The sequence below is a fragment of the Sturnus vulgaris genome, chromosome 9 (genome assembly GCF_052056855.1).
Source record: "Sturnus vulgaris isolate bStuVul1 chromosome 9, bStuVul1.hap1, whole genome shotgun sequence".
In the NCBI taxonomy this organism is placed as follows: Eukaryota; Metazoa; Chordata; class Aves; order Passeriformes; family Sturnidae; genus Sturnus; species Sturnus vulgaris.
The window spans coordinates 8,058,620-8,084,907 of record NC_142251.1 but is presented as its reverse complement, the minus strand read 5'-3'; the positions used below and the strand labels follow the sequence as shown (position 1 = coordinate 8,084,907).

At 44.1% G+C, this 26,288-nt stretch overlaps 1 long non-coding RNA gene across 1 annotated transcript in view; it reads left to right on the top strand.

The window, feature by feature from the left end:
- Nucleotides 1–22,650, top strand: part of LOC148222790 (uncharacterized) — a 113,837-nt gene extending 91,187 nt beyond the window's left edge. The window contains exon 2 of the long non-coding RNA XR_015805355.1: nucleotides 21,250–22,650. This is a non-coding gene — a long non-coding RNA (uncharacterized LOC148222790). The remainder of the gene's footprint in view (nucleotides 1–21,249) is intronic.
- Nucleotides 22,651–26,288: the final 3,638 nt, after the last annotated feature.

Sequence of the window (26,288 nt, the reverse complement as noted above, 5' to 3'; positions counted from 1 at the left end):
AGATGCTGCCTCCTCTTGCACACAGTGCCTTGTACCTCCCTCCAGACCATGACAGCTGCACCAACAGTCCCTCAAGAAGCTCAGGAGGCACAGAAGCACCCAGAACTGTAGGGGGTGGAAGTTCTAACCTGCCACCATTATCTGTGCTGGAAGTTCAACCCACTGTTCTTCAAGTTTCCATTGTGGCTGATCGGTGGTAGAGAGATGGTACATTTCTATTGAGATGTGAGTGAGGTGTTTTATCAATGGTTATAATCACCTTCATAGGAATGGATGTAGATTGCTAAATATGTAAGAAGGGAATTAAACCCATCCTACTGGTCTCTATGAACCAAGACCATTCCATATTATACTAGCTCACATTGGTGGTTATCAGCTCAAATTCTGCCTTAAAAAATTCAGCAGCATGGACTGACTCAGATTTGAATCCAGGTCTAAGAGTGATGTGGGCACAACGGACTCAAGACATTTTCATCTGTGCACTGACACCTGTAGCTCCAACCCCGTGCTGGCAACGTGAACAGAACTTGTGTTATCAAATCAGCCATGGGCAAGTTCAACTGCATCCTGGCTGAAAACTCCTTCCCAAATTAGTGAGAAACTTGTCAGCTCCTGGGAACTGATTAGCTCTGTCTAACCCACAAAGCCAATTTCTACATATGAATCAAACACCATTTAGTTTCTTTTCCTTGATTCTAAGAAGTTTCAGTGCGGGCTTTGCAGCTATCTTTGCTTTGAAACCTGGGATAGATTTTCTCTTTTAGTGGTACCTCTGCAGCTCCATGGAAACTCTTCTGTATTATTTGTAGGAATTTCTGGTTATTTATGGCTATTCCACAGGACAAAGTATGGCTATTTTTGCCATCAGACGTCTAATTCATCAATCTTTGGGCATAAGTCTGGGCACTGAGGAGCAGACCTCCACGTGTAGTCAACCCCGTGGACGATGACAGTGGAAGAACAAATGTATTGGAAGCTTCTTTCACTGATCTTTTATCTTTAGGAAGAAAAAAAGGGGACAACAGTGGTATTTTGAACAGAATTTTACTTGCTGTAGGTTTGGAGAAGAAGGAAATCTGAGGTTTCTCATGCTGTGATGCTGACTGACTTGAGGTCACCGTTTTGTCAGTGTACAAAGGAGTAACAAGCTACATTTGTGAATGCTTCCATGAACTTTCCCTGGGATCAGAGGGTAATAGCTGGGTAACACCAGGGGGTTGCTCTGAGTAATGGAGCAGTAATGGCATGGCTTTGAGAGCCAGATTTTTGACCAGAATTTTCCAGCCCACTTCATCTGAACACCATGTGGAAGATCAGATACACTCATTAGTGTGTAAGTGCATAAGAATGTGACCAAACATCTGAGCAAACTTCAGGTGAGCAGACCTCAGGTATCCCTGTCATCTGATGGGACTTGAGAGGTGCCCAGCAGATTGTTCTGCACTTTGTGAGATACATGCCAGTTCTCAGCTCCTGCCTGGGTTCCTGTGTGACCCACAAGGAAACACCTCCCTGTTTTGCCCCAGTGCTGAATGAGGGAGTGCAGGACCTCCAGGAGAGGCAGCAGTGGGGAGAGATTGCTGAAGCATTCCATGGAATGGTGGATCCAGCCTTGGCCATACCTGAGGACCTTCCTTGGATGGCAGCATCAGTTGTTCTGGTGGAGCACACCTGGGCTGAGGGGCAGAATCTGGACAACTTTGCTGTCAGGTAAAGAGCTTGGTTTGGAGGAAGGAAAATGCACGTGCCATGGGCTGCTGCCTCCCAGGTTTCTTGGATTATGCAAGCCAATGGCTTCACATCTCTCTGACCCAATTTCTCCTGGTGCACACACAACTTTACTAAGCCACTGGGTGCTCCAGTGATGCCTGAAAAACTTGAATGCATGGAAAAGCTGAAGAACCAGAACATCCAAAATGCTGTCCTGAAACAATCAATCAAACGTAGAGGCACAAACTCACCACCTTTAAACCACCCAATCTAACTTTGGCCAGTGTGACTTGCCAAAAATATTAATAGAACTGTGCTGATTCACATGAGCTGTAAATCTGGCCCACCATTCAGTTGCAGGAACCACAAGTAAGAGATATGAAAGCTGTATAAATCCAGATCCTACAGATGTTCAAGTGTGCAAATAGTGTAGATCAAAAGAAAGGAGCAGGGAAAAATGTAGTTATCTTTCAGTAACAAACTGGTATGTGGCACACTTAAGATTCCTGTTATGGGTGTGCTGTACAGCGAAACCCCTGATTTTCATTCAGGCTTTCACAATCACTGCTATCTTAACTCCAAAGCCTCGTTAAATCAACCCTGTCTGAACTGTGGTACAATGTTACAGTGCAGATCCTCCTGTTCCCCAGTGGGAAGCCAACTTGGACTCAGGAGCCATCATTTAACCTTGGAGTCTCTGAATCAACAAGGCAGTTTCTGCAGAGACACCTGGCAGCACATGCATTTTATGCTTTAACATGGCTGGTAAATCCTGGGTGGTTAAGTAAACTTAACCTTCATTTATGAAACTTGCGAACCAAAGGGTAAAATGTGCCTTGTGCAAGTAATTACATAAAGGTCTTAGAGAGTGGAGTTATCACTTAAAGACGCCGGGCATTGCTAATGAGTTGACTGAGAATTGATCTCTCTGTAATTTAGTTATTTATATGCAGTTCCTGTTTTCCATGCTCAGCTATAGGTCAAGCCCACTTTGAACTGCTCAGAGACCCTCAAGTTTGTCAAGCAAAGTCCCAAAGCCGTGGCACAATGATATTTTAGAAAAGTAAATATTGTCCTGAGGGGCTTTAAAAAGAAGGCAAAGCTGTTTGCTTTCTAGCTGGTTCTTTAAACTGGACAACTGCTTCCTGTTACTAAGGGGTCTCTCAGCAACGTGACTTTGCTTCTGTTAAATAGAAGAGAGCTTCAGGAAAAATGTCAGTACCAGCTTCCAGCTATTTTCATATCCTGGCGAGATGGGCAGGAACAGCCTTGGCTTTCTGAACAGAAATACATTTACATTATTCTGCAAAAAATATAGCATGGGGATAACGAATCTGGGGCTGGAGGAAGCAATGAAAAATTAAGGCTGCTAAATATTACCCTCGGGACTGATTTTATTTCAAAGGGCTGTGAGCAATGTTCAAAAATCTACTCGCTGCTTTATATATTCATGTCTGGGCATATATCAACTCATCACTACGTGTGTGTGTCATCCCATATTTGTAAACTCAGGTGTGAAGTTACTGGTGCTGCTGCCTGGAGGTTAATGCAGATGGGCTTTCATTTTCATGAAGGCATCTCACAGGGAGGAATGGGGTATGCTCTGAGATGTAAAGGGACATTTTGGATGCTTGAACTGGCATCTGTGTGCCATGGCCACCACACTCCCACCGGGGCAGAGTGAGCACACACACCCTCTGGTCCTTTCTGCAGCCTCAGCCACAGGTTGACACTGGGCTGGGCAGACAAAGAAGGTGCAAATTTGAACACACGTGGGATGAAGTTGTCAGCAGCATTGAGAAGGAGCTGTTTGCAAATAGCTGAGGCTGTGTAAGGGAATCTGGCTAAAAGGGTGCAGAATTTGCTTTGTAAACACTGATGATTTGCAAGAGCAAGACATTCCTGGGATCCAGTTGCTGCAAAATCGTTGCTGAAATTACTCTCCTCTAACTCACTGCCATAGCTGCTGTGCTGGTTTATGACTCATTAGTGCAGTTGAACAATTTCAAAGCAGTCCTGCTTGGCTCACAGCTTTGGCTCACTTGAGTATTTTAAATTTATGTTTGTTTTGTGTTTTTGTTTTGTTTTATTTCTTTAAGAGTGACAGGTTTACTCGTAGCCAAATGCCCTAGACAGGGCACTATCCTTTCTTGTGCTTCCTTGGTTGTGGTTGAGAGACTTGAAGGTACCTGGAGCAGCCAGGTTTCCCAGCCTGGCAAATCCTGAGGTTTTTTTCAGGTCAAATAAACACAGCCTCTGTGGAAGGATTTGAATCTGGCTCTATCACACTTCTGTCCCTGCTGAGCCATCCTGAACACCCCTGGGACAGCAGAGGAATGGTGCTGTGGAGGTGACACCCAGCTTTGGTAGCTGTGGCCTTGCCTACAGGTTTGTTTCAAAGCAAACATGTGGCACCATCTCTTGGAGAACTGCACCACCTCCTCAACCTTAATAACTCACCCTTCCTTCTCCCGTGGCTTTAGCAGGCTCCAGATGTCTCCTCAGCGATCCAAGCCCTTTTCTCCATCCTTCCTTGCTGCTGCAGGGAGGAAGGCATCCTTCGCCATCTAGTGAGCAACACTCACCATCACCGGTCCTGCCGCTGCAGGGAGGGCTGGTCCAGGGCTCGGATGGAAAATCCTTTCCTCACCTCTGACACACCGGGCTAGAACCTGTGCTGTGCTCTCCCACCCACCGCCAATAGTATCTTGCTGACAAGTTTTTGCAGGCAGAAGATTGCTCTTACCTGGAGCTGAAGCGTTTCAGCCCCTGGGAGGAGCACTGCTGCTAAAGCTCGTGTTTCCTCTGCTGCTCTGCTGGGGATTGCAGTCAGAGCAGTGGGAGCACCAAGGGAAAGGGGAGTCAGCTCGGTGCAGTGTGGTCATTTAGCTACAGATGGAGTGCAAAGTCCACAGCTGGTCTGGGGATGTATTAGAAACTTTCTGTGAAATACAATTCATGCACTGAGAAGGGTCTTTTTTTTCTTATTTTTTCTTATATTTGTCATTTTTCTTTTCTCTTTTCTTTTCTTTTTTCTTTTCTTCCTTTTTTTTTTTTTCCCTTCTGGGTTGCCCATAATTGTATAGGGTCCAAATTCCCTTTATCTCAATTTAAGAAATGTCTGATAAATGACCACTGCTTTAGGGGGTTTCTAAAGGTTACCTGACATCTGCTGAGAGACACTAACGAGCAGGAAGCAGGGCAGGAGCTATTGATAGAGCCATTCCTGCCTTCCTGTCTCGTTTTCTACTGCCTGTCCTCTATTTTTAGCCTGGTTTCCAAAGGAAATGGGGAGTTGTGTGATTGCTCTGCCCACATTGGTTTATCAGTCTCTGTCCAATCACTCAAAACAGGCAGGTTTCAGCCAGGTGTGTGTGTGGAGTAGACTCCTATTAGAACCTGTAGTGTTTTGTGGGAATAAATAACCAAGGAACAGGGAATAATCCCAGATCACTGCTCTGACTGAAGGGAAGGCTGTTAAATGAGCCCAGCACTTGATAAAGTCTGAGCCACATAAAAATTGGATTCAGATAATGAGGTTTAATGCATTCAACTATAAAGTTACTTGTTATTATCATGGCTAATTAGTAGATTAAATATATAAAACATTTTATATAATATTATTACAACAGCATCTTGACAACCCCTGATTAGGAAAGAGATTTGGTGTGTCAAGTGCTGTACAAGCTCATAACCCACAGATGATCCTGGCCTCTCCACTGTGGTGTTTATTCAGTCATTCTGATGGCCTGGGTTTTAGTTTTATATTTTTCAGATTCTCTGTTGCTTAGCGTGTAGCTCTGAAACTTCATAGCCACTGCACATTTTTAAGGATACTGTAAAATTCAGGATTTGGACACTATTAGAAGCCTGTTTTAGAAAAATAGAGAAGGATTTTCTCTATTTTGTATTAAATCCGAGGGACATCATGAACTGGAGGTTTGGCAGGGCTAGAGAAAAGCTCATTTCAGCAGAGGTTGATGCTACAGCACTCTCCAAATGCCTGTCACTCAGTGTCACTGAGACTCCCCAAAAGGAGCTGCTGCAAAGCAGGCATCATGAGCTGGGCTAATACCTCCAACTGCTGTAAACCAGCTTTTATCACCGTGACTCCTTCCTGCATTTATTCTGTGTGTTTCAGGCTCGGGGGAGAGGTCAAGGGCTATCTTGAAGGTTAGGAGATGTGCTCACAGCCAAGGGCCATTCCTGAACAGTGTCAATATTTGGTCTTACACAGAAGATATGAGCAGGAGATAAGAGGGCACTGAGACACATCCTCTGGGAAGGTGAGGCCAGGCATCTGATGAGGAGGATGAAGGTGAGGACAGAGGGGCAGAGGATTTCACATAGCCCCATGTGGCAGTGGTGGCACTACCTTGCAGCTCTCTGATATTTCTCTTTGTTGTGTGTAGATGGAGGAGCCTGGCCAGCCCTTAAAGGAAGGAATAAGCAGCTTGGCCAAGGTCAGAGTATATATAAATCCCTGCTAAAACCCAGAGCCCCTGAACTTCAAACCCAAGTACAACCCTTTTCCTCCCAGTGTTATAAGTGTGGATCCCATGTGTCAGCTGCACAGCACAGAGTTCTTTGGGTGCAGTGTGGCAGCTGGTTGCTCATGTACCCTGAAAAGCAGAGACATGTGATAGTTTGGGACCTAATCAATCCTGTATTCTGTGGTCACTGAGGGATGAGGGGAGCAGTTTGAGCAATCTCAGGGCTGTTTGACTGGGAGCTGAAAGGGGAGAGTTCAAAGGATGTGGAGGAGGGGATGTAATCTTGATTGTTAATATGGGGTTAAAGTCCTGATAATTTTTAATTCACAGGAGAAATGTCTCTAAAGGCTTTTCCTTTATCCCCAGGAGACTCACCCTGATGTCTATTAAATAGCTATTACGTAATTATAGTATATATTGCCTACTTAAATGCCTTCTGTCATCTGATTCACATGATTGGCCTATTCATTCTTCCCCTTTCCACCTGTTCCTTTGTGCTCCAGAGCAGCAGTAAATCGCCTGTGAACTTCACCAGAGGAATGACTGCAACCCACAGCCAAACAACCCCACGGGGGCTGCAAATGACCAGTGGTTTTAGGGTGCTCGGTGGTTTGCAGTGACACCTGGGCTTGGGGAGACCAGCTCCTCCTGAAGGCAAAGTTCAACATCCTGGAAAACTTTGCTGAGATTTGTTGACAAAGCAATCCCGCCCCTGCACCTTGGCTGTGGCTCGGGGGGTGCTGAAGTCTGATGGGCAGTGGCTTGGTCTCTGCACAAAGAAGCAGCAAGAGGGCTGGAAAGCTCCTTTTACTGTTCAAACGGATGTTTCCCCAGGCTCGTAAAATACACAGTTTAAGTAGTAGCTATATTTCTAAGGCTGGTCCCACACCTGCAACAACCTTGTAAATGGTGCTGGGATATATGGCTTTAAGACTCCTTGTAAAAAGTAAGATCAACACAAGATTTACACGGTTTTATGGAATTGTTTTATAAGCTATTTTGACAATGAATCCTGCTATCAACATCACCTCTGGTGTTAATCATGGAGGAAGCATTTAGCAGGAGCCAACAAAGATTAATTTAAACCCCTTTCCTAGCTGGCTGTGGGTCTGAGGTGGTTATTTCTCAAGTTCTGGGACACTACTCATGCAGCATTCATGCCTGTTTCTCTTTGTCAGGAGCAGCCTTGTCACTCCTTAAAGGGAGGAATGAGCATCTTGGACAAGGTCAAAGAACAAATCTCTGTAAAATCCAGAGGCTCTGGGTGGTAGACCAGGTCTTCCAACCCTGGAAAGTGAATGTGTTCTAGGTTATTTCACCTCACACAGAAGGGGGTGTCAAGGAACACAGGAGGTACATCCAGACCTCAGCCTCCTGTCCTCCCCTACCCAGAGAGGGGAGACTTTGGGATGAGGTCCAGGCTGGCAAGGGAGCAGAGGGGATGCTTCATAGCAAGCCAAGACTAAGCCATATTTTTGGGGTAGGTAGGGATGGTGCAGTACCAGGGGTGTTTCCCTTGACAAAATCTTCTCCCAGTTCACCCAAAAACCCCGATGCAGAGCCTGGCCTTACCCACATGAAACTGAGAGCTGAGGTTCCCCACTGCTGATGTGCTCTCACTGCTCGCCTTCCACACAGCTCTCAAAGACAGGAAGTCAGGATCGAGCTGGCACTTGCTCCATGCTCCTAGGATGCTGCCAGTTTTCTCTGGAACTGTAGTTGTGAGTGTAAAACCCACAAGTACTGGGTCACACCTGTGCCTGCCCTGCACTGTGTGTAGGACTCCTGTGGTAGCCATGGGCTGATGCCTTGGAGAAAGGATATTGTGTTCCCGACTGTCCTCCCAGAACTGCAGCACAGGGCGTTTCCACCACTGCTACACCTCTTTTGCTACTTGTTTCCAGTGGAGCTCTGTTTTCCTGATGTTTGTGCAATTTTTCCTTTAACCCTGGTGGACTTTATACATTCCCAGCCTCCCTTGGATCCTCTACTGCCCAAGAGGAATCTCTTCCTCCTCTCCTGCTTCAGCACGGCTATCAAAGCCTTCACCTGGTGGCTCTGAGTCCTGTGCTGGAAGAGAGTGAGCAGCTTCTCACTCTGATTTCTCCCAGTGACTCAGTTGTAGCTCTCTGACATCCCCTGCCAAGCTGTTTCTCTTTTATGTACTTACAAGTCTGAACAAAAAGCACAGAGACAGAATATGCCTGTATTTCAGATTTCCTCGTGCTCTGAAGGCACTCAGAGAATGGCTGGAGGCTGAATAAGGTGCACAGTATTTTGGCATCCTCTGCTGCTTGGCCCAACGGAGTCATAGTGCTGGTCATCACAGGCAGTTCTTGGCCCTCTGCATGCAAGGGATGCTCCATGCACAAAATAAATCCTTTGCAGTATAAGCTGTGGCCACGAGATGTCTCTTTGACTCCAGCCTGGGAAAAAGGAGCCTCAGTGGATCACAAGCTCTGCAGAAGCTTCTGGGTCCAGTGCTTGGCACCATCCCTGGTGAACACCCCCCCTGCTGCAGTTGACAGGATTGGAGTGCAAAGCCATTTGTGTAGGCAGAGGTGATACCTGTTATCAAGCCTGCAGGTATAGGTGGGAAAGAAGAAAAACCCTTAAGCCCAAACAGCTAAGTTTTCAAACACACGAGGTGCTTTTCACTACAAAACAAAAAATTACCATCTTCAAACTGAGTCTTAGCTGAGAACAATCTCTCTGAATGTAACTGGGTTTTTTGGTTATTCAGATTTGTGAAGGAGAAAAGTGTGATTGATACCTGTGGAGAAAGAGAAATGGCCTTACAGAGGAAAGGTTTTTGGCCAAAGGGAAAGAGAGGAACAAAGGGATGGATGGTTACTGGCTGTGGGATGATGAAAGCTTTACTGGTTTTAGGGAAATACATGTGCCATAGTAACGAGTGAGTCTATGAGCTCTAATATGCAGCAAATCTGGGGATTTAACCTTATCTTTTAATTGTGTCTTGTATGTTTCCCATGAGGCTCTGGACCAAAAAACCAGAAACTGTGTGACTGTTTTCTAAAAATATTCTCCAGTTGGCAACTCACTATCTCAGATGAGGGGTGATACCATATAATTCACAAATAATTATTTCTAGTAGATTAGCATCATAAATTGACACCAAATTCCCAGCACAGAACTGACCCCGAGCAAGACCTCATCCCTATCAAATGAGCATTTTCCAGATGAGAAAGTGCTGATGGCCATTCTGGGAAAAAGTTACCCACCAGCCAGTCTTCAGCTGATTACCATCCCAACTTGGGACCAGAATCATTTCTGCAAATAAGTGGCAAAATGTTTGTTTGATCTAGTAGCTGGAACCCTTCACTGGGAACTCACAACGTGTGAAGAAAAGAAGAGAATAAAAGCTGTGGCTGTAATGCAGCTGGAATGAATGCTTTCCTTGCCTGCCGATCAGAGCAGATTATAGCTCACCTGCTGTGAACTAATCTCTCAGGGACAGGGTCAGTTGTTTGGATAGTGTTGCTAATGGAAGGCAAAACCTTTCTCCACATTCCCTCCTTCAGTGCTGGGTCTGTTTAGGAGCTGAGTCAGTCCTGGGTTATTCATCAACTTCGTTGGAGCCATCCACCCAAGTTCACAAGTACCTCTAAAGCGCTTTACAATTACAGGAAATTATACTCAGGAGCTAATGTTAAAACACAGCTCTCTGCTCACTTCTCCAGCACGGGAGGCAGAGTGTCAGATCCATGGCCTGGATTAGTTCCCTGTGCTGGAGAAATTACGTGTCAGGAATTTATTCCTTACCAGGCTCCTCTTCGTGGATCTGAGTAGTGCTGGGGGGATGTTTCCCCATGGGAGCTGGGGAGGAGGTGAAGCAGAGCCTTTCTGATGCTGCAGCAGGTCCTTGCCTTGCTGCAGAAGGTGTGAGAGTGAGGCAGAGCCTTTCTGATGCTGCAGCCTGGTCCAGCCTGACCTTGAATGTTTGCAGGCACAGGGCATGCACCACATCCCTGGGCAATTTGTGCCAGTGTGCCACCACTCTCGTTGTAAAAAACTTCTTCCTTGTACCCAACATGCAGGATTCAACCCAAGAAGTCTCTGTGCCAGGGCAGGACAATCCCTGTGTCTCTCCATGCCCCATCAGTTCCTCTGACCCATCTCTGGGTCATGCTCTGGGTTTTCCTTACGGGTCTCCAGCTCCTCTTCAGTTTAGGGTAGATTCAGCAGCAGCATCTGCTCTGTAGCTTTGTTGCTACTTAGGAATTGCTCTTTGTGGATCACCTGTCTGCACATGGGGAAATATTGTTTGGTTGATTTCTTACATTTGTAAAATTTTCAGTGTGAGTTTTGGAACAAAGTCAATGCATGTACACATGGAAGTCCATAACTCACATTTCTGTCTAAGAGACAGACCAGACCCTCTGTTTAGACAGCAGTTTTTAACCACACTTTAACCCCCATAGTCCTAAGCAAATGATAATTTAAAGTCTTCTTTACAGTCTTTGTTACTGCTAAGTAGATGGTTTGTACTATTGAATTTTAGTGAGAGACATTTCCAAAAGGAGTATTTGTTCAGCTATGGCTTGGAAGATGTAGTTAAAATGAGAAAAATGTGGAAAAGCAAAATATTTAATACTGTTCATTTTAGCTTTTTGGGGCTCACAAGCTCAAAAATCACATCTCCAGGGGTTTTTATCATGATCCCATGTACTCTGACCTATAGACATGCACAGAGGTGCTTAATTGTGGATCTCTTTTTGTAAGGCGAGACATCAGCTCTAGAACAGTTCTCCCTTTTCCTTAGCAAAACCAGCATCAGTGGGATTTTGATCATGATGTTACTGTCTTTTCTTTCCAAGTGACCATCAAGTTCTTTTCCATTCAAACCCCTACTACAAGAAAATTTATAACCACAGGTAATGAGAAATCTTTTAGGGATGAACAAAAGATGCATATTTTGCTCTCAGGCAGACATTGATCAAGGTCTGTATTTCATTGCCTTCTGTTTAATCCAGCTTTCTCCTGGGGAGATCCAGCTGGAGTGGAATGTAGATATTTTGCCATCGGAGGCCACTTGCTTTATGATTAAGAAGAGGTTTTTCAGTGGTAGCAAGATGATAATCAATTTTATATCCTGTAATTTCACTGTCCTTAGCTTTATGACATTTTAATAATTTGCCTTTGATTCAGTAGCTTAAATATGTCTGTAAATCTGTTCTTCAGGGAGTATTAAAAAAATCTTTAAATAATTCTTATACGGAGAGACACTTGCAATATTTTTTATTAATATTATTCATTACTTTTATGACAAGTGAAAGCCATGGCTGAGGTACTGAACAGCCACACAGAGATCTGAAAAGAGAGAAATAAAATAGGAGAGATAAGGAGAGGGTGTAGGAATCACTGTCTGCTTTCTGTACACCTCAGATTCAGCAGTGTCCATGATACAGCTGGAAATCTGGATTTAAACCTGTATCTTCCTTACCAGGCCAGTGCTTTAAATGTCAACATGGCAGTTTTCCCTCCTATGTGACTAAATTTTAAATTTGCACTTCTGTGAAACCCAGTTTTTTGCTCCTTCAAAGTACTTAGACTCACAGAATCATAGATTCTTGCTTTTATTCAAGTTGTCACAGGGACATGAGGATGCTGAAATACCAGAACAAGAGTTGATGTTCTCCATCTCTGCCTACACTGGCTTTTAAGGAAAAGACAGAAGTAATTCCAACAGTATAATGTTAGTTTTGTGGGGCACCATTTTCCCTGGAGTCACACACACACAAGTGTCCAGAGCCGTTTGCTGTGCTGGATGCTCTGTTAGTACTTTTATCTTAATGAAGAGCTAATCATGATAAAATCCTCCTCCTGGGGAAGTGAGACCAGACAAATCCTGGCTCGTGGTGAACCCAGCAGAAGCCTTTGCACTGGGCTCCGAGGGGTTTGGTGTTGGAGCCCAAGGTTATAATTAAGGGCTGCCAGAATAACAAGCAATAATCCTTGCTGGGATATGACCCCACAAACCCTCAAACAGCTCTGAAATGTTTCGGCACAAGCCCTCTTTAGTGTCTGTGGCTGTCTCTAGATGGCACTATGGCCGTAGGAGTTCTGCGAGGAGGTTTGGGGGGAATGAGGCAGGAGCCAGGAGGCTGCGGGCTCCTGCCCTCTGCCAGGATGTTCCTCTGCTGCAGGGGAATGGCATCGCATCCTTTTTTGTTTTTAGTGCCCCGCAAGACATCAATCAAAACAAGTAAACTTATTTCTTTCTCAGGGGTTAAAACTAGTTTAATGATCCAGAGGAGATTAATTTCTAGCAGCATGTCTATATGCTTCGTAGGTGGGAGTACAGAAGTGAATCCATTTCACCTTCATCGTCCTTTACAAATATTCCATAAACTATTGCCCACAGGGAAGAATTCGTTTTTGTATACTTCTCACCTTACATCAGGTTTTCAGGTGTTATTTTTCTGTTGGTATCAGGTGCTTCTCTGTGACAGTCCCAGTTTTACTGTCAAGAGCATGGAAATATCACTGAAGCCTGAATTTCTTACATTAAAAACTGGCTTAATTAGAGTCCTGGTGGGAAAAAATATTCTTCTTTAAGACAAAAAGATCGCTGGCAAATCATGTTAATGAAGTATTTAAAAGCCTAAGAGACACAATACTTAAAGGGCTAACAATAAGAGGATGACAGTGGAACACAGGGTGTACAAATAGCAGGGCGGCACTGCATTTTCAGTTTACATATTGTTTCATGTAATTGCAGCGTTGTTATTTCATCTATCAGGGAATCACTTGTTCCTGCCAGGGCAATTCTAATGCTCTGTGAGTTCAAGCTAGCCTTATTGTCTTGCTTTTCAAATGCTGTTTGATTTTTCAGTAGTTAAACTCTAGAGATATTCTCCCACGAACAATGAATTGTTTTACTTCCTTCTTAAGAATTACAATTAAAAAAAGGAAGCAGTCTTACTTCACAGCTGCTGGTTTCAGTGCTGGATAGAGAGAAAAGCTGAAGCAGAGCCCTGGCTTTGGGCAAATGAGCAGACCTGTCCCGGGGTGTTTGCTGCCTGGGCCCTTCAGCAGCAAGGCTGGGTTTCGTTTCAGCATCCTGTGATGAGCTTTGGGATGCTGAACTTTCCCCAATGTGCTCAGCCTCAGTTTTAGGAATTCAGTTGAAGTGTGGCCATCCCTGTCCAAGGGAAGGTGCTTTCAGATAGTGGGTGAAAGCAGAGACATTCAGTGGGTTTAGGCAGAAATGGCTTATCCTCCTCATGGAGATCCTCACAAGTTATTTTGGTGCCTCCCATCCCTTGTACTTCACTGGGAGCTACAGACCTAGATCCATCTGAGGGGCTGAGCCTTGGCCAGGGGAGGGTTGTGCCTATAAACTCAGTTCCATCTGAGCCATCAATCTCCTGAAGAAGTCAACAGGCACATGCTGAAGCTGGCATGAAACCCATGATTACCAGGGAAAAGAAACAGGAACCTTTCTTTATAGGGAACAGTAATGGAAGATACAGACTCCGCTAACTTCCAGGAATTACCTTTCCACCAATTTCTTGATTTTAGATTTTAAAAGGCATTTTCTTTCCATAATGAAATACATGCAATAAGCAGCTTCCCTTGCCAGATGTGTTAGTTGAATTTTCCAAGGAAAGTGAGGTTCTCTATCCCTCTTTCAGTGGTGGTGCACTTCAACATTGCCCCTTCAGAGCAAGGAGGCTTCTGCTACAATGGGGACAGCTGAAGAAAATTAAAAAGACAGCCCTAAACAATTGAAGAGCATGTGCAGAGCATGTGTGGAAGTGGCTGATGCTCTGGGATGTGTGTCCTTGTAAGCCCCCAGTCTGTCCCCACCACCACCCTGCTCTGTGCCCTGACATGTGTCACCCCTGGCAGCTGCACTGCTGCACTGCAGGTTGTCCCTAGAGAATCCCTTTGTGTACATGAGGTAAGGTTTGGGGTTCTGTTCTCATGGGGATGTCCCAGAGCACCCAAATCCTCTGCTTCCCCCCACTTTGCATTCATACCCAGCTGCTGCTGCTCCTCAGCCTTTGGTGGCCATCACCCCAGGGCAGAGTTCAGCCCCAGTCAGGGTCACTGCTGCTCTTGTCCCTCACTGTGACCTCAGTGCTCCAATGTGCTCCACTCCTAAAGCTGCACATGACTTCAGTAGTTTAGGAGCCAGGTCCAGAGTGCCACAAGTGCCTAATGCAAAGCAAGAAGGGAGTGATCAAAAGGTTACATGGCACCTTTGGGGTAGAGTGGCTTTGCTCTCAGGTCACCTGCTGCCCAGTGCAATGAGAATTACTGGTCTGGAGCTGAACTCTGGGGAGCTGGGACACTGTGCCCTCCTGTCAGCAAAATGTGAGCAGGGGTGAAATGTGCATTGAGTGAAAACTGGTGTTGCCTTCCAGCCACTAGACTTTGGGAACTGCCTGTCCAGTGTGAGCCTGCAGCAGCTTCAGGCAGCCAGCCAGCTGCACTGAAATTATAATAATAATAAAACCAACAATAATAATAACAACAACAACAACAATAATAGTTATTATTATTATTATTATTATTATTATTATTATTATTATTATTATTATTATTATTATTATTATTATTATTATTATTATTATTATTATTATTTTAAAATATGACTACAGGACTGCAAGGCTATAAGACAACATGTTCTTCACTTCTGCTGAGCAGCCACTGTTTGGGATGTAAGCAGAATGTTGTGGGGCCTTTCCATTAAGTGATGATCAAAACCAAAAGAGAAAATTATGCTTTGTACTAAAAATCCATTTAGCCATCAGATCACAGTATTGAAAGCATAAAGGAAGGGTTATTTTAGTTTTCAGCTGGCCAGAAAATGCCAGTCAGAAGACAACAGGAGGCTCCCTTTCACAATGTAAGAGCCCTTTCTTTCCTGGATGAAGGGAATGCTTCTGGCTGTGGCATCACGCTGCTTGTGTGTGTTTCGTTCTTACCCTGGGCTGAAATGCTTCTGTCAAAAGGTGGAAAACAAATCTAATTGTATATGACATAAATAAAGTCTTGCTGTACATCAGCACTGTATTTTTCGGGATAATTTTGGAGTTATTTTACTGGTTTTGCTGTAACCTAAAGCAATTTCTTTGCAGCAGCCAAGTCCCTTCCTTGCACAAAGCACACAACTTTTAGGAAGAATTAATATCATACCAGTCACTGATAGCCTAAAGGATAAATAACCTGTCACAGGCCATGCTACAGATCACATCTGGGCCTGACCTGCTGCAGCCCTGCTGCCAGACCTGAGCATGTGGGAATGCAGAGGCTGATCCCTCTGTTGGAGTGCTGCTGCTGCTGCTGCTTGGACTGCTCCAGCACAAGTGAAAAATGAGAGATGCAGAGGTTAAAGGCTACCCTCGGGGCAGTGCTCTGGGGTTTCAACCTTATTACCTGGGCTGGGGATCCATGTGCTCTGCTGAACCCACAGCCCTCACTGCTCACTTTGAGCCTCAAGGACCCAAATTTCCTGGCAGCCCCTCCCAGCTGCAGTCCTTGACCTGTCTTTGAGCAGCACAGGCTTAAAGAGCAGCACTTGGGCTGCCCTGGGGAATTAGGCTTGAGGAACGCTGTGGTTTTGGGGTGGAGAATGATCAATTTTCTGTTATTTTTGCAAAGGACAATGGGTGTTTGGGACAGCTTTTCTCACAGTGTTTGGCTCTGGACTTAGCATGAATTTCTGTCAAAGCCACCCACCTACGGAAATCTCTGATGCCAGAATGCATTTATGAGAGGATATTTAGTCTACGGGACAGAGCTGCTCAGTGTAACCCTTAATCTAGAGGCAGGATGATTTAACTGAGGACCATTACATTTGTTTTGGAGTTGCAATACCTGACAGCAATTATGGACCCAGAGTGAGACCTCCAAGCAAATGCTTTCAGCACTGTGGAAATATTTCCCAGCGTGTTTTTGAAATGTGCCATTCCTCAAGACTGTGTTGGTTGGGTGAGGTTTTCTTCACTTGCTCATCTGGTGGCAGAGCTCTGGATGCCTGGCTCATGAGTCTGCCCTTAAAAATCTGAGCCCTGATCAGTGCCAGCACCAGGATTTCAGCAGGCTCTGAGATGACTCACACCAGAGTCTTCTCTCAAGCTCTCTTCGTCTCTGGTATGGTTCCTAACACAAAAATCTTACATGTTAACTGTTAAATACATACTGGCACCCCCAATTCTTGTTTTAAACTGTATCCATTATACTCAGCGTATTGGACCATCTGGAACCACCACCACATCCCTCCACTGACTGTGCTTTTGGCAGCTGGAAGACTTTTCTTTATTTTAAACATAGCACCTCCTTTTCTTCCTCCTACCTCTCTTCCATGGCCATGTTCTAGCTGCCAACATCAATAAGTTAAACTTCTAAATTTAAAGTTAATCTGAAGTCATCCATTGAATTCAGAGAGCTGTTTGCAAGAAGAACCTTTCAGTCATCATTCATGGGAACAGAAGGATTCCCATGGCAGTGAAAGAGAAGTGGGGTCTGGCAGACTGATGATGTAGTTCCAGACAGGAATCTGCTTGCTTGCTTGTTTGTCAGTTTTTAATATAATACCTTCCCCTTTTCCTTGCATATATCAGTAAAGTTTTGCAGCAAAAGATTTCCATCATTTTTTTTGGCCAGAATTTCGCGTGCAGCTCCAGTGCTCCAGTGTCACAGAGCATCCGTGTGACCTGTTGCCTCACAGTTGTCTGAAAATCTGGGCATTCTCTGCATTTTGTAAGATATCCACCCCTCCAAGCCTGTCTGTATGGTTTTTGCACTCTCTCAGCTTGTCCCAGCTGGCATCAGAAAGTTTTCCCAGGGGCAGGAAGTAGCATGAAACAGAGTTGAGCTGTATCTGGTCATGCTTGAACTCCACTTACCCCACAAAAAGTCTAATCTACATCAGGTTTGCATAGCACCCTACTTTTTAAAGGAATCTTTTACTAATGAGTTCATTCACCTCACTACAAACTGCTCTGCAGAGCTGGGCACTGGCTTTTATCTGTCCTCTGAGCCCACCAGCAAAGCACACAATCTCTCCCAAAGCAAACACATTCCAATGTGAGTACCAGCAGATGGAATAACAGGCTCTGTTGGCATGGATAAGGTTATTGCTTGAGAAAAAATTGCAGGATTGGACCCCTAAGGAGGGAAAGTCAGCAGAAGACAGGGCTGACAGGATGTTATGTGTGCTCTGCAGGGTTGCTGTGTCTACTACCCGTTCCATGGCCTGCTAACATCTCACCCTTGCTTTTATGAAACAAGCCCTATGATTTCAGCTCAGAAATAGATCTCTTTTGAAGTTTAAAAGCAGTTATGTCATAGCTGAAACAGCTGTTCAGCAGCCACCCAAGCAAGCAGCAGCTCCCTGTGCTGCCTTTCCAGAGATGAGCTGGCTTTGTGCATCTGTGTGTCCCAGCACAGGGGAGGAGCATCAGGAAGCACGACCAGCTCTAAAAGTATTTCAGGGAATGCCTGTGCAGGGGTTTAAGCTCCACAGCAAAGCACTGCCTGAGAGCTGGTGCATGTTGCCTGCCTGCCTTTCAAGGTGAGAAGAACTGGCACGTTTGACCATTCCATGGATTTCAAAACATTGTTCTACCACAAGCATACAACCCTCTGGCACCTGGGAATGCAGGGAATTCAGGGTAAATTCCAGCCATTTCCCCACAGCTGCTGGCCCTTGCTGGTGCCAGCCATGGAATGAGCTGACAGCCCCAGTGAGGATAGCGTGGCCACCTACAGCCCTTCACATGGCTCCTCAAAGGGCTCAGTGTCAGCGTGCAGAGACCTCAGGGTAAAACAAGAGAGATGTTCTGCAGCTGGTGGGTCCCCATCACAGCTCCCCCACCCACTGGTGTCTCCTTCTGAGAGGAACCTGTGCTGCCACTGCACCAGCCAGGCAGTCTGTTCAGCACCTGTAGCACATTGTAATTTCACCCAATTTGATGCTCTAGGTGTGACCACAGACCTCTGTCGTGAAAGAAATCATGGGTGAAAAAAGTGCAATTTAAAGAGCTGAAAATGGAGTGAAATGGTGAAAATGGTGCCTCATTGCTCACAATAAAGACAACAGGGGATGCATACAACTTCATTTCAAATATTGGGTCTTACTCATTAACCCAATTTTTCAAAACATGTGGTGTGTGCACACCACACGAAGTGAATGACAGCATAAGTACTTTCCTGTCAGCCTCCTTATGGCCATTTCTCATAATGCCTCAGAACAGCTCAGCAGACCACACTGAATATGAAGTTTCCATGATTAACCAATGGGTTTCAGTGCTGTGATTATGGTTTGACCAAAGATTATTGGTTTGGTTCAGTACTTCAGCATCATCATCATCAAATTATCACATTGCAATGACATTTTTCTTCACAGGGTGATTTCTTTCAAAGCAATGTTTGCTAAGAAAGAGAACTGAGTTGAGGTCTTCAGCACTTCTGAAGGATGGGAGGATTGCAGGAAGTTTGATTTAGATAGAGCTCATGTATTATTTTAGTAAAAGGCCTTATAAACTCTGAATGAAGAAGTACTCAAAGAAAAGGTACTCCATGCAAAAGCATGGACCTCAATATCTAGACTAATGAAAATCCAGTTCCTGACCTCAAAACCAGGAGGAGAAGAGGAATGACAGGAGAGAGGAGACGTGCAGGTCAACAATGAAACTATAGTTTCAACTATCAATAGTGTAAGCAACACTTTCATTTAGAGCAGAAATATTGATTTTTTTCATTTATTGACATCCGAACATTACTGCTGTTTATCAGTGACATGGGTTATTATTTTTGGGAACTTAAAAAAAATTAAAATTTGGTTGTTTCATGTTTTGTACAAAACACATGATTTATTATTTTCTTTTAATTTTGAACTTGCAGTATGAAAGAACATTGTAAAAAGAAGACATGTTTTTCTCATAGTGGATTATTTAGTGTTTATCTGAGATACTAGACATAAAAAAGTGAGATGCCAGCCAAGGTTCAGAATGTTTACTGAATGTCACAGCATCACTCAGTCCTGCAGTTTTGACCAAGATATGTTATGATGATGAGGATGGGCTGCAACCCTGTGAAATGGTAATTTTTAAAATGGTCAAGCAGTGGAGGCATTTTAGGTGGAGATTACAGCTCATTTTTCACCTTGTCCAATTCACAGCTTGCCTGGCAAGCATCCTGCCACATGCCTCCCACATCAGAGATATTTTATGTGATCACAGCAAACAGTGGATGTGAATCAGTTGTTGAGTTTTGGCTTTGTTTTAAAATTATTTTGAAGCTGGTTGCCCTTTATAGGAGACAAACTGAGTTGCCTTTGCAAACATTACATGTGTAACTGCATTCTGAGGGCAGGAACTGACTGGGACCAAGCACAAGAGCCTCTGTTAAAATAGCTGGCAGGTCACATAAGCTGGAAATATTTCTCTAAGGGCTGAGTCAGTCTGGGTGGCACCACTGAAGGAGGCAAGTTTGGGTGACAGCTTTCAGACAGTGCATGGTACTTGAACTGAATCCTACCTGCATGTTTTTGAAGAGAGAAAATGGGGAGACAGTGAGCTGCATGCATTAGCTTTACACTTTTTGAAGAATTTCATCTTGTGGTTGGAGAAGCCCCTAATCCTGCAACCCTTGAGTGAATGTTGTGACAGGAACCAGGCCTGGTTGAACCACTTGAGTGGTATTACACAGAGAGACCACTCCAGAGCTGAACTGTCAGGTCAGGCTTTTCTAAGAAGAGATTTTTTTAAGACATCTATTTTTCAGTTCTAATCCTTTATGTTATTCCTAAGTTTACTCTTTTGGGCAAACTTCACATAGTTTGCTTTTATGGAAACAGCTTCTTTAAACACGAAAAGAAAATGATGCCCTTTGGTGCTTTTAATTCACTGTCTTTGCAGTAATTCATGCCAAAAAAAGGTGGCAGGGGAGCCCTTATAAAGCTCTATTAATTGAAATAAATGAGCCATGCTTTGGAGAACAGTGTACCATAGAGAAAGGTCTGCCTTCTGAATCCTGCTCCCATAGATGTCCCTCGTGATTTCAGGCATGTCATAAAAGCCACTGTCCGCCTCATTTTCCCACCTTATTAAGAGGAGGCTGAGGTTGTTCTTTACCAGAAACCTCTGGGTGTTGTGAAGCCCAACTCAGTGCTTCAAAAGTACTTGGAGGACCTGGAATTTTATTTTGAAAACCATAGCAAATGCTAGTGTTTCCCAGGGAATGGTGTTTATGAGCATGCTTTCATTAGTCCCTTAGCCTTTTCTTTTTCATTTGAGTCTGGAAAAATGTGTGGAAAATCATTTCACGGGGGCCTCTGGGAGAAATGAAGCTTCTTGCAGAGTGGGAGCTCTAGGCACTGTAGAGTAGTGGCAAAGTCAGCTCCCTGAATCCACCAGACAGAAATAGAAAAAGCCCACTGGCCTGAGGATGGACTTAAAGCCCCCACTGGCCTTAGGTTGGACTCAAACACTTGATGTTTTCCCAGCTCTTTCATTTGTATATTCAGTCTCAGACAAAGGGGAAGGTGAGCAAGGCAGGCAGAAAAGGAAATGTCTGCTCTCTTCCTCCTCTCCCCAAAGATCATTTCCATCCACCTGACTTCTTTCCCAGATATGGTATCATTTGCTTCTGTGACTAATCTCTGGGTGGGAGAGAACATTATTTTGAAAGTTCAAGAGAAACATAAACCTGCACATTTATGAGTGTTTTTCTCCTCTTCCCTGCCTCTGAATGACCAGGGTTTTATTATTCCTCTTGACTGCATGCTGAGATAGGTACTTTCCTTTCAAGCAGGGCCTGCTCCTGGCAGCAGGCAACAGAGGCTCCAAACCTGGGATACTCCTTTAATGTCTGAGTCTTCCATTAACAGCAATACTTTAACCTTCCCCTCACCTCTCACCCCCTTTGGTGCTAATGTTTTTGGATAAAGATAGCCCAGAAAGGGTGAGGTTCCAGGGAAAGTTAGGTATTTTTAAGAGAAACCAAGCAGGGCTCAGAATTCTGCTCTCTTCACATGCATCATGACCTCAGTTCATGTATCTTTTTATAGGTCTGCTCAGCCACAGGAGGGATCCAGGTGCTGGTGCCATCACTAAGCCCTCAGCCACGGGGAGCCAAGCTTTACCTCCAGCCCCAGGTTCTGCACTGAGATGTCTCTCTGGGACTCAGCACTGGCAAATCAGACTCAGTGCCACAAACAACAATGAAACAAATGGTTGGCTGTCCATGAGCTGCTTGGAGGAAAAGGCAGCAGCAGGATAAGGTTATTACATGGATTGGGTGTGCCAAAGTTGGCCCAGGCACAGCTGGAGAGCACAGCTGGCATTGTCCATCCTTAGTCCACCACCAGCACACAGAGCACACCTTGTCTGAACTAATGGCTCTGCATAGGATCCTTCTGGTTGAGAGATGATATCACAGATTATATCTGTGTCTGGATCGTTGCTAAGAGGAAAACAATTCTTGGCAAATTCCTGGAAGTGCTTGGCTCCTCCAGTTTGGATGAAGACAGTTTGTTCAATACAGATGGGTAGGTGTGAGCTTCTGTCTCTTCGCCTTCTGAGAATTGTTTTCGCCAGTGCAAAACTGAAGATGATTATGCTCCCATTAAAAATGAGGTGAATGCTCAGGCTAACGTGAGTGGGTGGAAAGGACTTCAAACAGGATGAATCTGGGGACAAACCTACCCTTGCCAAGACAAACAGCTGCAGAGAGCTGCAGGAAAGAAAAAAGGGCACTGCTGTTCAAAATGATTCAGTCACGTAGGGCTGATTAAGGTTATGTATCCATCAATTTATAACGAAAACCAATGGCTTTCATATGAAGAAAGAAAAAGAACAGCATATGTCACACAAGAGGACTGGAGAACCGATATCATTAGGACAACAAACTGATATTCCAGAGGACAATAGAGATATGGGATGAGCGCAAAGCAGAAAGCTCTCACTCTCCTTCCTACATCTGCCTTTGATTTGCTTTGCCTCTATCTGCCTGTTGTTGATGTTTTCTCACATTATCTTGGTCCCTTTGTTCAAGCTGCATTTCATTCCAAGAAGGCAGGGAGCTCCAGGTGTGAATGAGGGCTGTGAGCAAGAACTCCCTGTCGCAGTTATTATTGTTACCATTCCTCTGAAAACCAGCCTGGTGGAGGTTTGGCTCTGTGGAATTTGTTCTGCTGTTTTAACTGTATCCTTGTTAAATGTGGAAAATGGAATGCAAGTGGAATGAAAATGTGGAAAGTGGAATGAAGTGCAGTGCTTTGCACGATGGCTTGCACCCAAAGGTGCAGCCTTAGCTAATGAAGTGCTGGCATGCTGTGGAGCAAGATGTTTGAGATTGCAGGATTGAGACCTGCTGCTCAAATAAATCAGGTCTTCAGGACTCACTGCTCTTCTTTGTAATGGTAGAATCTGTATGTTAAAAAGGCCAATACAGAATTTTCAATGCCCTATATAGTTGCAATGTTTTTCATTTTAAGACTCTAGTGATATTCAGTAATTGTATTCCTACCATCCAGTTATTTAGCAATCTGGACACATACTATTTCCCCCATTACTATTGTTTCCATTACTGGCAGTACACTTATGGATGTCTGGTTATTTTTGTCTTTGGACATCCCTTGTGTACATCTAACTGGGCACAGATACTTTAATACATTTTTCAGTGGTTCCTTCTGCTCCAATTGAGCCCCTGGAGATGCTATGGAGTCCCTTTGTGTGTGTTGGATGAACACATCTCTGGGATGAGTCTGGAGCAGACAACTGCCATAACATTGAGCTGAACTCCAGCTTTCCCCCAGTCTGGCACGATGTGTTCAGTCCCTGCACAGATCAGGTGCAGCTCATTCCTTCTCCAGTGGGGATTCAGTGCACAAGCAGTGGTGTGTTTTCCCTCAGATATGCTGCCTCAAATACATTTGCCAGGGCCAGGAATAGCCCATGGCTGGACCACACAGACTCTCCAGATGGGCTGAGACTCCGAAGATAGGATGGCAAGCAGCTTTGGCAGTCTGGTTGGCATTTCAATAGATGCACCCTTTTTAGCTTTGTTTTTCAAGAGTTGCCCTTCTATTTTGCAACAGGCCCTTCCTGTGCCATGTTTAGCTCATTCAAACGAGCTCCAGTGTTTATACCTCCCACTGTATTTCCTACAGTGGATATTTCTAAACCAGCTTTGCTGGTGGAGTCCTCTCCAAATGGTGTGTGAAAGACCAAATGATTTAGCACATAATTAAGAAGTAAACAATGATCAGCAAGAAGTCTGCAGTGTCAGCTACAAGGCACGGCTTGGATGCAAGAAAAACCAATATGCCAAGAAAAATGAGTGAATCTGTGTGTCTGTATCTTGATCTGGAGAGGCAGCTTCTGCTCCATCCCCAATGGAGACACAGTTAAATGGGTTCGTTTTGTGTTTTGTTGTTGTTGTTGTTTTCTGGTTTGTTTTTTTTTGTTTTTTGTTTTGCCAGTGGCAACAACAGTGGTTCAAAGGACACCAATGGGAGAAAAGTTTCCTGCAGCCACCAGGAGTGAGCATGGATGCTCCACCTGGGCTTTTGCACACTCTCCAGCTGTTTTGTGTGGAAGGGCTCCTTTCCTGGCCCTACTGCCTCTTGTGCCAGACCAGAGGTGGTTCTGTGCTTCCCAGCACCAGTGCTTGAGGTTTAACACCAGTGACAGGAACTGGTGCTGCTGGTGCAGCTCCAAGGCTTGCAGTGCTCTTTTACAGTACCCAGGCAAATGGATTTAGTAGTCAGGGAAGGGAGGAGTTAAAAGGAAAGAGTTTAGTACTACTTTCTCCATGTTCCATCCCATGTTGGTGTGGGGCATAAAAGAAGCAGCATGGCTAAGCCCCACAGACAGAATGTTCCCTTTTTTTCAGTGATTCTCTAGCTTTTAGTGGAAAGGAAAAAATCAAGACACACAAGATTATTGTGCTATGGATTTATAATATCATTTTATTAATATATTATGCTACAAAAATATTTTGATAAAATAATATTAGAAAGCATCTTTTTATTACACTCTTCAAAACAGTTCACAAAAGCAGGAGGCAGAACAGGAAAAAAATATCTGAAATACATCTGAATTTAAAACTGACAAATATGCAATTTGGATTTCGGTGTGAGCATGAATCTGCAGGATGGTTAATCAGTCCTGTAGAAGGAAAGTATTGCCTACTTATTGCAAAGACCTCTCTGCCTTTAGCTAGATTAAGGTGCCTCCTGAAATGTTAGTCACAGAAAAGGCTGAATTTGGGTTGGGACAGAACACAGGCAACATACACACGTAAATGTACACACACACACACACACACACCCCACTCAGCCACCCTAGGATTTCAAACTTCAGCAAATTATCTTTCTGCTTCAGTTAAGCTGAAACATGCTTAAATTGAAGCTGAGTTTTAGCATACTCCATGGAACATTGATCACTTCAGAGATATGACAAGACCATATAATTTTTGGATATAATACAGCAATACGGTACTAAGCAAAGTTTGGCATGGTAACACTTATGCTGAGATAATAACTTTGGCACTTTGGTTTCTCTAAGATAAATATATGATGGGAAATTCCTCCCTAACAGTGGTATATGGTAATGACTGAGTCATATCATTTGACTAATCAATGCACTAAACATAGATTAAGTTCTCCCTCTTTCCATCTCTCTCTTTCTCCACAATTGTATATTGAAGAACTTAGATAAATATACAACTCTGTACCTTGGGTGTTCCTAAATTACAGTGGAGCTTGGAGGAATGGGAAGGGAAGTTGAACAAAGCAGATTTTTGACACCTGTAGAAAGCATAGTTATCATAAATCATGTTCATAATTTATTGCCAGAAGACATATTGCATTATTCAACAGCTCGAGGGATTGAAGTGAAACTACATCAGTCATAAAATAGAAAATACCTTCTGTCCCAGCTTACTGACTGGTTCTTCAAGTGGCAGTGCATGTTAATATAGTATCTGTAGTTAAGCAAGAAAAGCATTAAAACACTGAAAGAAGAGAGATTAGATTTGTTGCTAGTGATATGAGATAATTTATTCCACCAGGGCAAGATCTTGGCAGATACTGAACAATTGTTAATAATGCTACATTTACATTTAATGTGAGCTGTGTCGGTGTCCCTTGTAGCTGAGAAGATGAATCAGTGGCCACTGAGCTTTGGACTCACCCAAAGTGATGCCCTGGACTGCCAGACACTGGGTGACTCTCCTGATTCTCAGAGATAAGCAGGATCACCAGTGTTTGCTGTTGCATATGGTGGGCATGAATGTTTTTGTTAAATCTCCTGCTCTTGGAGTCTCGTGATAACATAGGAATCTGTCATACAATCTATCCATTTTTTGTAAGAAAGAGTCAAGTCAGCTTTTAGTTTTCTGAAAAACCCACAGAAGAAACTGAAGCCCCATGAAGCTGGTAGTCACTGTTGCTCCCAGAGCACGTATTAAATCTAGTCCAGGTTTTAAACTCATGGTTTAGAAAAATCTTTAGAAATTCAGAAATCATGATCCATTGTGCCAGTGTGCAAAAGTCTGTACTAACCACCACTACTACTGTGTTTTAATTAATTCTGGGCTGCCATAGCTGGTTAGTAAACAACCCATTTTATCAACCACAGTGAGAGTTCATTATCCAGCACTGCTCTGCAAACAGGTCCTGTATTGAAGAAAGTGACCCGAAGTCATACTTTAGAGTAAAACAAGAGAATAAAATAAGTGTTTGGTTAGAGACCTGTGCTGAAGTCATTCACTTGGAGTTCCTGAGCTAAGATCTACAGAAATCTACTTAACCTTTAAGTCATGCCTCCTTCCTGAGCTGGAGAGAGCTCAGATGACTGAGGGAGCTGCTTCGAGGTGGCAAAAATCTATTGTGTAGACCCCAAATCCAACAGAGACCTTGTTTTGACACCTGCACTGCACAACTGTGGGGCACCAGCACAAGGGTTCCAGTAAAATTCATTAATTTCCCAGAATTACAGACAAAATGACAGGAAATGTAAAGATGTTAAAACATATATAAAACTTTGATATCCAAGCCATGTACATCCTGTGATAGCCAAACACACCACAGTATCTGAGCTA